The sequence below is a fragment of the Rhinolophus sinicus genome, chromosome 11 (assembly GCF_057876585.1).
Source record: "Rhinolophus sinicus isolate RSI-liver-muscle chromosome 11, RSI-T2T, whole genome shotgun sequence".
Taxonomy (NCBI): domain Eukaryota; kingdom Metazoa; phylum Chordata; class Mammalia; order Chiroptera; family Rhinolophidae; genus Rhinolophus; species Rhinolophus sinicus.
Genome location: NC_142511.1, coordinates 3667527 through 3680946, shown reverse-complemented (window position 1 = coordinate 3680946; position 13420 = coordinate 3667527). Strand labels below are relative to the sequence as shown.

General features: G+C 52.0%; 1 long non-coding RNA gene across 1 annotated transcript; it reads right to left on the bottom strand.

Annotated features, from left to right (window-relative positions):
• Positions 1–1056: 1056 nt before the first annotated feature.
• LOC141569388 (uncharacterized) lies at positions 1057–2090 on the bottom strand. The gene is made up of 3 exons (XR_012493004.2): positions 1622–2090; positions 1371–1490; positions 1057–1278 (listed from the first exon to the last, which is right to left on the bottom strand). It is a non-coding gene; the product is annotated as an uncharacterized LOC141569388 (long non-coding RNA).
• Positions 2091–13420: the final 11330 nt, after the last annotated feature.

The following is a 13420-nucleotide window of genomic DNA, read 5'->3' as shown; positions in this document are numbered from 1 at the left end:
CAGCAGCAAAGGATGAAGGGGGGGGAGTTGCAAAGGAAGGGGTGAGGGGGTTTAGGGGGGCTGTGTTGCCCTCCTTGTGCATGCTCCCCTCGTCCACCCTTCCCATCCCCCCCCTTGATTTCCCCCCTCTTTTTCCCTCTCTCCCTCTCTCTCTCTTTTCCAGTGGAAGCCGGGGTTAAAACAAAGTATGTGGAGAAAGGCTTACAGTGACAGACTTAACTAGAACCCCTATTTTGTCTTTAAAAAGGAGTTGTCTTACCCTAGCTCTCTGGCTCTCTAGGGCTGTAGCAAATGTCTAATAGATTGGGTCAAGATCCTGGGTCTGGCCAGGATGAGCTTTCTCTCCTGTCCTTGACCTGTGTCTTCCTCTGGGGGATACTCCCTCCTCTGGCGATAGCCCCCCAGCTTGGCTCACTCTCCCACCCCTGCATGTAAACGCCTCATGGGTTCTGACAAGTCCTGAGGGTCATGGCTTCACAGCCAATGCAGCATCTCACTCTAAACCAGCCTCCCCTAGGATCCCCAGGAACCTCCCTGTTTCTGCCCAAACCCAGTATTGCCCCTGGAGGACATGAGCTCAGCCCCATGGGAACCAGACGCACACGCCCCCTCACAGGCCACTCTAGACCATCCGGAATTGTTTCACCCATCTAGCCGCATCGACCTGGAGAAGAGCGAAACAGACCTACATTAACACTCTCAGCTTTAGTACTTGCTAGCTGTGTGACCTTGGGCAAGTCACACGGTTCTCTTCAGGGCTGGTCCCTTAGTTGTAAAAGTGGAATGTTACATTGTTGCAAGAATTCAATGGGAGATGTGGGACAGTGCTAAGCTCAGTGCCTGATGCATAGCAAGAGCTATTCAATAGCTTAATTATAATTAGCTGTTTCCATTTGATTGTCTGACCTTGGGGCTGTTGCTGACTTTACCACCTTCCCACTCTAACACCCACCCCCTGCCAGGACGCGGAGTTCCCTTAGAAGGTCACCCTGACTAATTCCCCACCCTCTGTGCCACCTTTCCCGTTGCTTTCCAATGTGCTTCCTGCTCTGTGACCTCCTCTAACTCTAGTAATGAGTAACTTGAACACTTCACGCTCCTTTGGGCTGAGCTGGGCTGGGCTTTGTTCTGAGGCTCCTTCTATGAAGGGCGCCGTGGCAGCAGGTTGAAAGCAGAAAGTGCGTGGTTCTCCGGAGGGAGGGCTGCCTCAGTAGGTGGAGTGTGTGGCTGGGCGTGGGGTGGGGGAGGTGCCCACGGAGGGGGGTGGATCCAGTGCTTCTGGAGAAAGAAAGAGGAAGGACTTTAGAGACTCAAGGCCAAGAGAACAATTTTTCTCTGCAGGCTCAGGGAGAGGAGTGGGTCCAGCTTACCGTGACTCATTCTGCCCAAGACCAGTGCTGTGTGAGGGTGGGCAGAGGGGAAGCAGAGTGCAAGGATGGCAGCAGCATCAGGGACCTGAGGGACCTCTGTCCAAGTGAGGATGACAGGTTCTAACCCAGAAAACAGATAGTATAAAATGGAGGTCACCTGTCTGCAAAAGAGGGGGTGCCACCTGGCTGGCTGCACAAGGGAGATCCAGATCTGAAACCCCCCCCCCCCCAAAAGCTATTGGCTCTCTGACCCCCTTGGCCAAACACAGTGCAGTCTGCTCTGCGGAGGACTCCGGAAGGCTGAGCCACCAATCCCCTGGTCACAGGTCACACACAGCAGGGTTCTGTCCGGCCGCCCTGGGGTATTTTAAGTGCAGAGTGGAGCGGGTGAGGGTATGCGTTGCATGATGACTCATCTTGGCAGCAGGAACTGTGTGCAGGGCTGAGGAAAAGGACTCGGTGGCAGGCTGTGTTTGCAGTGGAAAGCAGCCAGATGCACAGCTCTGCAATGGAGGGCAGGGGCTACGCGCGAGCGAGCTCTGGGAAATGCTGCCGGACCGGTCGGTCACCGCGGCAGGCCGGGGGTGGATGCCTGGCAACACGGATCGTGGCCTGGGCCGCGCGCCCTCACCATGCATCATGGATGCCTGAGCGCACCACAGCATGACCTCCCGTGCTTCACCATGGACCCTGCATGTTTGACAGGAAAACAAATCCTTCTCTGGAGACCAGAGACCTGACGGGATAAGAAGAATTATCCCTTCATTTAAAGTCATTCTGGCACTTGCCTGTTTCACTGGGTCTGGAACTGAATTACTGTCCCGGGTGAGGGCATAGGATGAAAATTTAAAAAAAGGGCGGCCGGTTAGCTCAGTTGGTTAGAGCGCGGTGCTCGTAACACCAGGGTCGCCGGTTCGATCCCCACATGGGCCACTGTGAGCTGCGCCCTCCACAACTAGATTGAAACAACTATTTAACTTGGAGCTGATGGGTCCTGGAAAAACACACTTAAAATAAATAAAAGTTTAAAAAAAGGAAAAGAAGGAAAAGCGGGGAGGGCTACTATTCCTTGATAAGGTGGACTCTTCCGGCCCTCAGTAGAAGTGACAGGTTACCTTCTCACCACCTGGGTCACTAGCCCCTGCCTGGCAGACTTGTGGGAGTTGCTTTCTGCTAAGCTATTTCCCAACGTGTAAGTCGGGAAATTGGTGAGATATGCCTGGATGTCTCTCCACCCTCTCGTGCTTTGCCAAATTGCTATGAGGTGCGTGCGTGGCAAACAGAAGAGGACGCACAGAGAAGGATTTTTGTTTTGTTTGTTCGACCACAGAGGTACATGGTCTTCGCAAGTATTCACGAGGTAGTGGGAGGTGGGAATGAAGGAAGCAGGACTGAGCCCGCTGCTAAACTGTTGTCCAAGCTTTCGGACCAGCTCACTTGCCCCTTGGTGCTTCCCCAGTGCAGGGTAAGAGGCTGGATTTGCTTTTTCCTTGGAAAAAATGTCTGGTACCAACCAGCGCATCCTCTAGGCTTCAGAAAATACAGTTCCTTCCCAGAATTTTCCATCTGCTTAATAAGTAACAAGTGGACACCCCCTCTGAGAAGCTAAGCTCAGTGAGGGGAGTCCCCATGTGTCATTGTTGTCAGAGAGGCGTGATCTTGTTGGCCTGAGGGACAGAGGTAGATGAGAATCTGGGGCATTTTACGATCCTTTTCCTCCTGGACACTTAAGTCTTCCAGAGATTCAAGGAATGTCGATTTCGTGATCTGCTTAATTTTCAACTTCCTCCTGCAGCCGTAGCCCAGGGCCCGGAGGGAATGGGTAATGACGGTAGGAAAACTCACTGTGGACAGAGCTGATGATAATATCAGAGATTTTCTAATCCAAAGTCCCATCTCCTGAACGAGGTCAGCTGGCCTCAAGGTGACTACTCCTGTGTGCTCCCTACCTGGTAGGAATGTTCCAGTGTTGGGAAACTGAGCGAAAACCTAGCTCTTAGGAACTGCGGGCCACTCCTGGGTCTCCCCTGGGGAGAACACAAGTCTGGTGCATCTTTACTGTGTCAGCTCTACAGACATCGAAAGCAGCTCTCCTGTCGCCCTAATTTTTATCTTTCAAAGCATAGAAAGTCCCCAGTTCGTCAGCCTTCGTATGAGATGGTTTCTATCGCCCCCGTCCCCCATGGTACCTTCATCTGCAGGATTTCCCGTTTATTGATGTCCTTTTTAAAAGCAAACCCCCTGGTTCTGGGGACGGCGGCATCCAGCGGAGCTCATTTTTGCAGGTAATCAGGACATTATCATTTTTATCAGTTCCTGGCCTCCTAACACTACCCCATCATGGCCTCCTGGCGCCCAGGCCTCTCTAACACAGAAGCCCGATAAACGTTTTAGAAAAAGCTCCCCTTGCACGTGTAAAACATCAGTAACAAACCCTTTCCCAAACTGATGTCTCCCTCCCCACCCCACCCCTGCCCCAAGTCTAGGTGAAGGAAAATGGACATTCATGAAGCAGTCAGGGAGGGAGACAACAGTCCCTGTGCTGTGGGACAAAGTGCTGCAAACGCCGGCCTCCAAGGGACTGTGCTGGGCCAGGCTGAGGCTCCTTATTCTGGTTTCGCCCGCTGATGTGACACAGTGGCCTCCTCCTGCTTCCTTCTCACCACCCGGACTCCCTCTGCTGCCCTGCTCAGCTCCCATGCCGGTCAGCTGTCCAAGGTGTTCATGGGCCTGCATTTCTCACCTTCTTGCAGCCGCAGTCCCCACTGCAAACTGGCAAAGGCTTACTTTGCTGTTCGTCTCAATCCAGGTGGAGGAGTCAGGGTGGCCCTGTCCCACTTGCACAGGTCATGGGTCGTTGGGAAACCTCAGCGCTGACCGTCCTATGTCCATCCCTCCGATGTGTCTGCGATGTGGAGAAGGGAGACGTGGTTACAATGGCTGCCTAGCTGTTGGCTGGCACGAGACACACGCTCAGAGAGGCAGGCAGACAGGTGGGCAAACAATACACACAGCAAAGGACCTTTGACTCCCTATCTCTTCTTTCTGAGGCACTTCATCTTTCCACAACATTCTAGAAATGTTGCATTTTAACGTGGACAGTTTCTAGGAATCAAACCAAAGAGAAGAACTGAAAAAAGACTGTTTTGCATTTATTTTACTTTGGGGAGGAGGGAGGAGGCAGGAACCTGCAAAAAAAAAAAAAAATGCATAAATTAGATTGTACTTAATTTATACCCAGTCTCTGTACCAAGGAATCAGAAGGAGTTGATGACGCCGAGTAGAGCCTCAGCGGACTGGCTGTTTGCAGTATCAGCACCCTAGCCAACAGCGTAGTTTTGGCATTAATAAGTGGTAGCCTTCAGGCTCTCCTACCTACCGTCTACGTGGCACTGCAGCCAACAGTCCCACGGGAGGGCAGGACCCCTTTGCTGGAATTTAGGAAATGCATCCTGAATGCCGGGGGCCCTGCTGCCCAGTCACCTGGCACGACACTACCTGCCAGGGTACTCGGCTGCCTGCTCCTAAAAGTCATTGGTGCGTCTTGCCTCACGGTGACACCACCAAGGGCACTGCCCACATACATGAGCGGGAGGGTGAGGAGACCAGGGTCACCGGCCCTGGCTTCCCGAGAGCTCTCGCTCCACGGAAACCTGCTGCTGTCGTCCAGCAGCGACACCGGTGAGTGGTAAGTGCTTTTATCAAACACTCTAAGTCAGATACTGCGCCAAGGACTCAACATGGATTCACAATCCTCCTGTGAGCTCCTTTACGTCACCTTCCACACAGCGTAGTGATGGCATAGGCCCTTGTGATAGTTCATTTTATGTGTCAACTTGACTGGGCTGAGTGATGCCCAGGTGGCTGGTGAAACGTGTGTGTGTGGGGGAGGGGGGAGGGTACCTGGAAGAGGTCGCATCTGAGACGGTGCACTCAGGACAGGAGGTGGCCCTCCCGAGTGTGGGCCCATCTATTGGGGGCCCGAGTCGGACAGAGGGCAGACGGACAGCCACGTCTCTGTCTGCCCAGCCGAGACATCCGACTCCTGCCCTCGGACATCACTGTGCCTGGTCCTTTCAGACTCAGACCAGGGCTTCCCAATGGGCCCCCGGATGCTTGGGCCTTCGGACGGGGCCTGAATCTCACCACTGGCTCCCCAGGGTCTCCAGCTTCCAGATGACAGGTGGAGGGACTTCCTGCTTCCACACCTGCGTGAGGCGGCTGCCACAGGATATCCACATTCCACTGGTTCTGTTCCTCTGGAGAAGCCTGATACAGTCTTGTTCTTATGAGCTCCATTTTATGAATGAAGCAACTAAGTCCCCCACAGATTACAACCCTAAGGCTGGCAAGAAGGAAGGGCACGTTCAGACGCAGGCAGCCTGGCTCAGACCCTCTTCCGAAGGAAGACGTGCCCTCATCAAAAGCACAAGCATAGCTCATGGCGCCCAGGGGTGCAATCATGTCAAGGACCCTTGTGTCTTACATTCGGAGCTCCCCAAGATCACGTAAGTCTTCCTTGGGTCACAGACGAAAGGAGCCTGTCTTGGATCCACGTTCTCATTCATCCATCATTCACCAACCACCTCCTGCATGTACAGTGTCGCCTTCAAAACTGCAGAAATACCACAAAAGACTTGAGAGCTCTGGGCTGGACCTCTTCGCAGCACACAGTAGAGTTGGCGAGGCAAGCTGCACGGCGGTGAGCAAACGACAGTGTAAGGTGGTAAATGATTATGGCCTCCAATGGACACCCCAAACACGGGCGACAGAAGGAAGGGAGAGGACGGGAGTGGGCCCTGAACAGGCCCCGAGCGCGGATGACAGCAGCGTCCGTCTGTCCATCCCCCGAGTACCCACGCAGCTTTGCTGGGGACCCGAGAGTTGAGGTGGTCGAGCAGCTATGTTCCACGCGGGGACAGCCTGATCTGTGCCAAGGGCGCTAGGGGAGCACACAGGAGCGAGACTCGCCCTGCCTGACAGTTGGGAAGGCTCCTGCCGATGGTGACACCTGGACAAGAAGCGTTGGCCTGAGTGGGGGCAGTGGCGTGACAGGTACAGGGGACACGTGGGCAAATACAGACATGTGGGCTGTGCTCAATCAGGGCAGACTGAGGGACAGCCTTGGCTGGGACAAAGACATGTTTTCCTTTTTAATAGAGAAAAGACACAACTTAAAGGAGCAGAGTGTAGAGGGCCCTTTCTAAGGAAGAAGCAGAGCGAGAGGTCAGAGTTTATCAGCGATCAAGCATTGGCTTCCTTCCCAGCACTCCCCGTTTCTCAGCGGTGGGAAGGAGAAGAGACTGGGTTCCTCCAGTGCAGAAACCAGGTCTGCCCCTTGCTGGCTTCTCCACAGCTCAGCTGAGCGCCCCTGGTGAACCGGATGCCGCCCGCCCGGGCTCCATGCCCCGCATTCAATGGGACCAGCGGAACTACCTGTAAAGCGCCTTAACAGACAGCACCCTCCTGCCCTCCCCTCCCCCAGGGCTTCTGCAGGAAGCTTGCTCCGGGGAACTGGGCAGGCTCTGTCTGTGGACTTTCTTTTCCCTACAGCGCCAATTCTCAATGAAATCAGAATCAGACTGAAGGAAAGCAGGCAGGGGGCTCATGGGATAGCTGACGCATCCTGTGACTCCCGTTTTCTTAGCTTTCACTTGCATCTGGGTGTGAAGGGACCATGCTCTTACGTGGAGGGGATAATTCTTCCCACTGCAACACAAGGGAAGGAGGAGGTGTCCCCTTCCTCTGTCAAGGGTGGAGGAGAGATGTCTCTGACCCAACCCCCTCTTCAGTTTGGAACTGAGCCCTCCACCCTACCCCCCACACAGAGTTTTCCCGTATTGCTTTGGTTCTGTGGCTCTCCCAGTGCTATAGTTTAACAGCAAGTTGATAAAATATCTTTCTGGAGTTTGCTTGCGAGCCTCACACTCATGTATAACACTGACCTCCAGAAAAACGTATTGTAAGTTCCACATAAGCAATAAACACAACCTGCTGGTAAGATGAGAACTTTTCATCCTAATAAAAATTTCCTTTGACTGGCAGAGTGGGCACAGGGGTTGGGTGAAGCTGAGCACCCAGGTCTTAGAAACTATCACATTGGTAAGAGAATTTAGAGTCTGTTTTTCAGAGGAGGAAGTGGAAACCCAGCGAGGGAAAATGGCTGACGAACTACTGCCCCCAGGCCACGTTCATTTCCCATCCGTGACTCCGCTTGGGATGACACGTGAAGGTGGAGAATCATGTTGTCCACATCTGGGGGACCCCCAAGAAGGAACTTCACTGTGACCCTCTATTAAAGAAGAAAAAAAGGAAAGAAAAATCCCCATGATGGTATTCTCGGTTAGAGCTAGAGTTGGCTGTAAGAGAACCCACAAAATAACAACGGCCTCAACAACATAGGGTTTATTTCCCACTCACTTCCAAGTCCCGAGGAAGGTGGTCCAGGACTGGGATGATGGCTTGATGCCATTACGTCCTCCGTGAGCCAGGCCCCTTCCAGCTTATCCCTCCTATGTGGCCCTTGCTCTCATGGCACAAGAGAATGCCCAGGATGGCAGTGGTCACACCCAGGCTGGAAGAAAGAACACAGGAGAAGAGGAAAGTCGGGAGTGCCAACCACCCTCTACGGAAACATGCATCCTGGAAACTGTCGGCTCCCATCTCATTGATCAGAACTTAGCTTCAGGGCAACACTGGGCTATAAGGGAAGCTAAGAAATACAGTCTTTATTTGGGGGCACCGTGTGCCCAGCTAAAAATCAGAGGCTCTATCCCAGTCTCTGCCACAGCAATGCAGGGAAATTTGACACATACTGCTTTGTTCTTCTGTGTTAGTTATCACTCAGGCCTTTTTCAAAACACAAATCCTGGAAGGGGTACCATGACCGGACATTGGACTGTCCAATGAGGACATCAAATCTCTTTCTTCCCTACTAGTGGACGGAGGGTGGGGAGGGGCGGGCACCACCGAATGAATTTATCTAGAGGTGCTGCGTCTGTCACAACCTCATTATTTGGCTCCAGGAGAACCCACTGTCTTCTCTGTGACTTCATTTTACTACCAGATTAAAAAACAAAAAAGACAACGCTCCCAGTGTTTGAGGGGCTTGGATGACACCAGCAGGCAGGAATACATAGATAGGAATACAAACGACAGATTTTAAACACTCCAGGTAAACATATTCTGAACAGAGCACTAGACTTAAGCTTCTCAAAGGCAAGCCCAGGGTCTTTGTCAAAGAATCCTGAAATGTTAGGCCTGGAAGGGACGTTAGACATGGTCTGATCTAAGCTCACGTTTTGGCTAAATATAATCTCTTTCTCTGTCTCCCTGACACGGCCTAGTGCCCTGGCTTGTATACAGCAGGCATCTATTAAGTAGCAAGTGCGTAAACAGTGACGGTCCATTAGATGCTCTGTGATTGGCCTTCAGCCCTGCATCCCTGTGAACAAGGCTGCGGAACCATCTGGACCTCCTAACACATTTTATGCGATCATTAGTCACGCCTGTAAGAGGTCAGTGGGTTTTTTTAATGAGCTCTTCCCTCCTGAAATGCCCTTCCCTGCAGCTCAGAACACGAATTCAGGGCACTGAAGCCTTTTGCAGACAACATCCCAGGGCCCTTTCGCTCGTGTGGGACCTACAGTAACGCCACAGCATTTGGGGAACACTGTGGAATGCTGTGCTATTTACGTCATCCGTCCGAGCTCCCTTGCAAGGCTGGGAACCGTAATGTCATGTCATCGCAAGTTCACCTCTGCCCTCCCTCTTGAAATGCTTTCATTTTCTAGCAAGTGGCTCCTGCATTTGCCTTTTGCCCTGGACCCTGCGGTTTGTGCAGCCGGTCCTGCCTGCCTGGCGTCCTGTGTGTGCCTGAGCATTTTCTCTTTCCCCTCCGCCCCCCACCCCCTTCTCAAAGGCAGGGCCATCACATGGGTCCATCTAGGTGGGGTCGAAGACATCGGCCAGGCCTTGAGACTAAACCAGGAAGTGTGTTCCTCCAACTATTCTGTCCCTTCATGCAGATTGCCAACCTGCTGGGACGGAACGAACCTGTGTCAATCATTGACTGGTGTGAGCCACCAGCTGTGGGTTCAGGGACTCGGTTCGCTTAACCACTGCCTCAGACCCGTGACATAGAGGCTAGTCCTCTGGTTTCACAGATGGGAGTCCTGAGGCTCGGGGACATTGGCCGGTGGCAGGGCTCACGTGTGGAACTCTGACTTGGGACTCCAACGCCCACTGCCGTTTCCCTGCCTTTGCTGCCCTCAGACCTGGGACACGTGCCCTGAGGTCTTAGTATTGCCTGAAATACTAATGCCCTTGCCCACCATTTTCAGACCCTCCCCTTTGCACAGGACCTGTCACAGTGTCTGGCTAACAACCAGGACATGTGATTCTAGACTCTGCCAGGCTTTCAGGTACTGAGCTGCATCCCTAGGCCCACCCATGAAACTAGAAACGAACACTGATGGTGGGAGGGAGGGGAGGACGCAGACAAGCAGTGCCAGGACCGCTGTGCCCCGGGGTTGTGAGTCCCAGTGACGCTGGGGGGCACACGCCTTACTCAGCACCACGTTCTTGGCTGTCATAGAAGATGGCTGCCCCCTTCATCACTTTCCCCCAAAACCAGCCTCTGCTGTGTGCCAGGCACTGTACGAGGCCCTGCAGAGACTCTCATGGAGAAGATATGACCCCTGCTTCCCAGAAGGTTGCAGACTAGCAGAAAGGTGCAGATTCGGACCCTTTTTACCCCAACGGCGTGCCAGCCCTAGTTCTGAAGCTGAGGAGTCAGGGCTCAGAGCAAATTTCGGTGGAATTTATTTCTGAAGCTTCTCGGAATTCTCCCTTGCCTGAACCTAGTTAGAGATGAGGGTCCCAGGTTGGCTGGCACACCGGCACCTGTCATAATTTGCATCCTTGGACTAATATCTGACTCTGGCAAAGCTTGTCTCACCTTAGCAAACAGAAGCATGATTTGTGAAAATTGACTCGGAGAAGAGTTAAAAGCACAGGGATCCTGCCTCGGTCTCCACCCCCTACCTGGCAGCGCTCCGTGAAACCACTGATTGTTTAACAGCCTCCAGAAGCCAGCAGGCAGAGAAGGCCCCAATTATGCTCAGCAAATGCAGGAATGAAGCACATTCTCTGGGAGTGTTTCCATGGTAACAGTGATAACAGCTTATATTTATAGACCCTCTATCTCTAAGGAGCTCAAAGCAATTTATGGACACATTATCTTCTGAGAGAGAGAGAGAAAGAGACAGAGAGAGAGAGAGGAAAAAGAAGGGGGGGAGAAAAGCAGAAGAAGGAGGAGGGGGGAGGAAAAGAGGGGGGGAGAGGGAGGGTGGGCACCAGCAGGGGAGGAGGGAGGAGGGCGGAAGGACACGGTGTGCTATTAGGCACACTTCACAGATGGCACAGAGTGAGGAAGTCAGTGACCCAAGGTGACATGGTAAGCCAGTGACAGATGGCAGACTGGCTCCTGGAACCCCTGGAACCCTAGCTGTGGGCCTTGGGCAGATGTCAGGGCTGAGCTGCCATCTCCCAGTCATCTAGCTCTGTCCAGTGTCACCTGGGTGTTCCGATAACTCCAGGGACGTCAAAGGCAGTTTGGCTCCACTACTGTTGCCATGAAACACAGGGACAATTCTTCCATGGAGATTTGGGAGTAATGTCCCACGTCCTTAGAGCCAGACAGCCCCAGACAATCCCAATGTTGTTTGCAGGAGTGAGTGGCTCTGATGTCCTGTGAACTTCAGACAGAAAGGACTGCACACACACACACACACACACACACACACACACACACACACACACAGCGTCTGCACACGCTGATGGAAATGGTTGGTTAGGTGGGGCCCATCTTCTAGTGTCCCCAGGACCTCTGGAGGGGATGCTTCTGGATACTTCTCCCCATGCTCACGTCTGCTCCATCAGACATGTGATGTGGCTTAGAGCTATTTGAAGGTGGCAGCCTATGAAACTGAAAATGAGTTTCCTGAGTCCCAGATGTACCATTCCCTGTATAAAATACTTCATCTCAGCAAAGCCAGCATCAACTCTGGGCGGGTTGGGGAAAGGCGCTCAGCATCCCTGATCCTGGAGTCGTTTCTGTCCCCTTTCTCTTTCACTCAGAGTTTGCCAACCCTGGTCGTCCCCACGTCTTACCCTCATGGACCTTCTGTTTCCCGCTCCCCACCCCCATTTGGGCTTTGAAATATGGCATCTTTCCTCTTTTAGAGTCATTACCTGCACAGCATTCAGCTACCCAAGCTGGCCGTCCCCATGGCAACACTGAGAGACCCGGTCCATCCTCCTCCAGGTGTTCCGGAGTGTTTCCGAACAAACATGCTCGTTCCTGCCTCCCAGGACTCAGGCTCAAGCTTCTTACCTGCCTTCCGGGCCCTTGGGTTAAAGGGTCCGCGGTTTGCCAGTTCAGGTAGGTGAGCCCCAGGAAAGGGTAAAGGTTTGATTTACAAATAGGCCTCTGACCTCCGAGCAAAAAATAACTAAAATAAAGGTCACTCTGAAGAAGAAAGGAATGGTTTGCAGGAGGACCTTCTGGCCCTCCGCACCATATCAGACGGGTGTCCCTCCACGTCCCGGCACTGAGTGGGGCCTCCTCTGCCAGACCAGCGGGGCATCTGCTCGCTGACATTCCTCCTGCTTCCCTCTTCCCTCCTGACCCAGGGCTCCAGGAGGAAGGAGCCCGCTTCTGTTTGCCACTGTCTGCCTGGCCCCTAGTTACGTGCCTGGTACGTACTCCGTTCCTCGGTTTAACGATTGCTCCTCTCGAGGGTCCTGTTCCACACCCCCTAACACGGTACCTCCTGTGCCTGCTCCCACACGGTATTCCATCTTTCCCTGTCACGGCCCTTGTCACACTACGGCATTGGCGTATGTTCTTATGAGTTTCTAGATGTCATTGGAGGTGTCTTTTGTATGTACTGAACATTATCTGAAGGTTTGTTTTTCGGATTAAAAATTAATATTCTACTTACTAAAGTTAAAATTAGAAAAAGAACTTATTTTAGTTCTGCTTACAGATGGAATTATTTTATGTTTTAGTCTGGCAGAGCTTAGCAATCACGTCTAAAGGACCTATGAATAAAGTTAGTTAATTACCGCCAAACATTTTAAGCTGTGATTATAAATTTTACATATGCATACATATATACAATACACACGCACACCCACTATATATATATTTGAATTAACAAACAGCTTTCTGGAATACTTCAACACTTATATACATTAAAGCCCTTTAATTTATAAATATAGGGCCCTAAAATTCTCCTGTGTGTTCCAATAAACTTAGTAAAAATTCAACTTAAAACCATAGAGCTCCACATCAATTACTTAACTGTATTTTAAATCAGCATTTCAGGGCTATCCCTTTCATTGGTCCAATGCTCTTAAAATGAAAAATACCCCAAATAGCAAACACACACAACTTTCTTCTTAACGTGAAATGTTCATCACTTTGGTAAGACTTTCTCATGGGGTCCGGTCCTTAATTCTGTCTTCCTGGTACTAAGACACACAACCCCCACGTAAAGGAAAACATCTGCCATCCCAGTGACTAAGAGCAGAGTTTTGGCCAGGACACGGGCTCGTTGGTGCCTGCGATGGGACGTAAGGAGACTTACGGAATGTGTATAAAGTTGTAGACACTCGCACAAGAGTTTGCTCTCCTGGGCCCCTCTCCCCTCCATCGAATTCTTCATTCGCTCAAGGAGTCTGCAGCTCACATCCTGGTCGCTCACTGCACTGTATCCTGCGTTTCCTTGGCACCTTAAGATCTGTACATACATTTACAAGGAACTCAAAATTAACCTTGATGGCATGCTAAGATTTGTAGGCAGTACCTTCTTGCGAACAATACATACATTTGACCTTGATGGGGGTTTTCCATTCTCCCCTACTCTTGGCCTCATAGCCCTCTTAGGGCTCTTTAAAGGGATGGTCTGTGGGATTTTGTGGGACTTATCAGGGCCCCTGAGGTCATTCTGCCTGGGGCTCCTCTGTCTCCTCCATTAGACCCG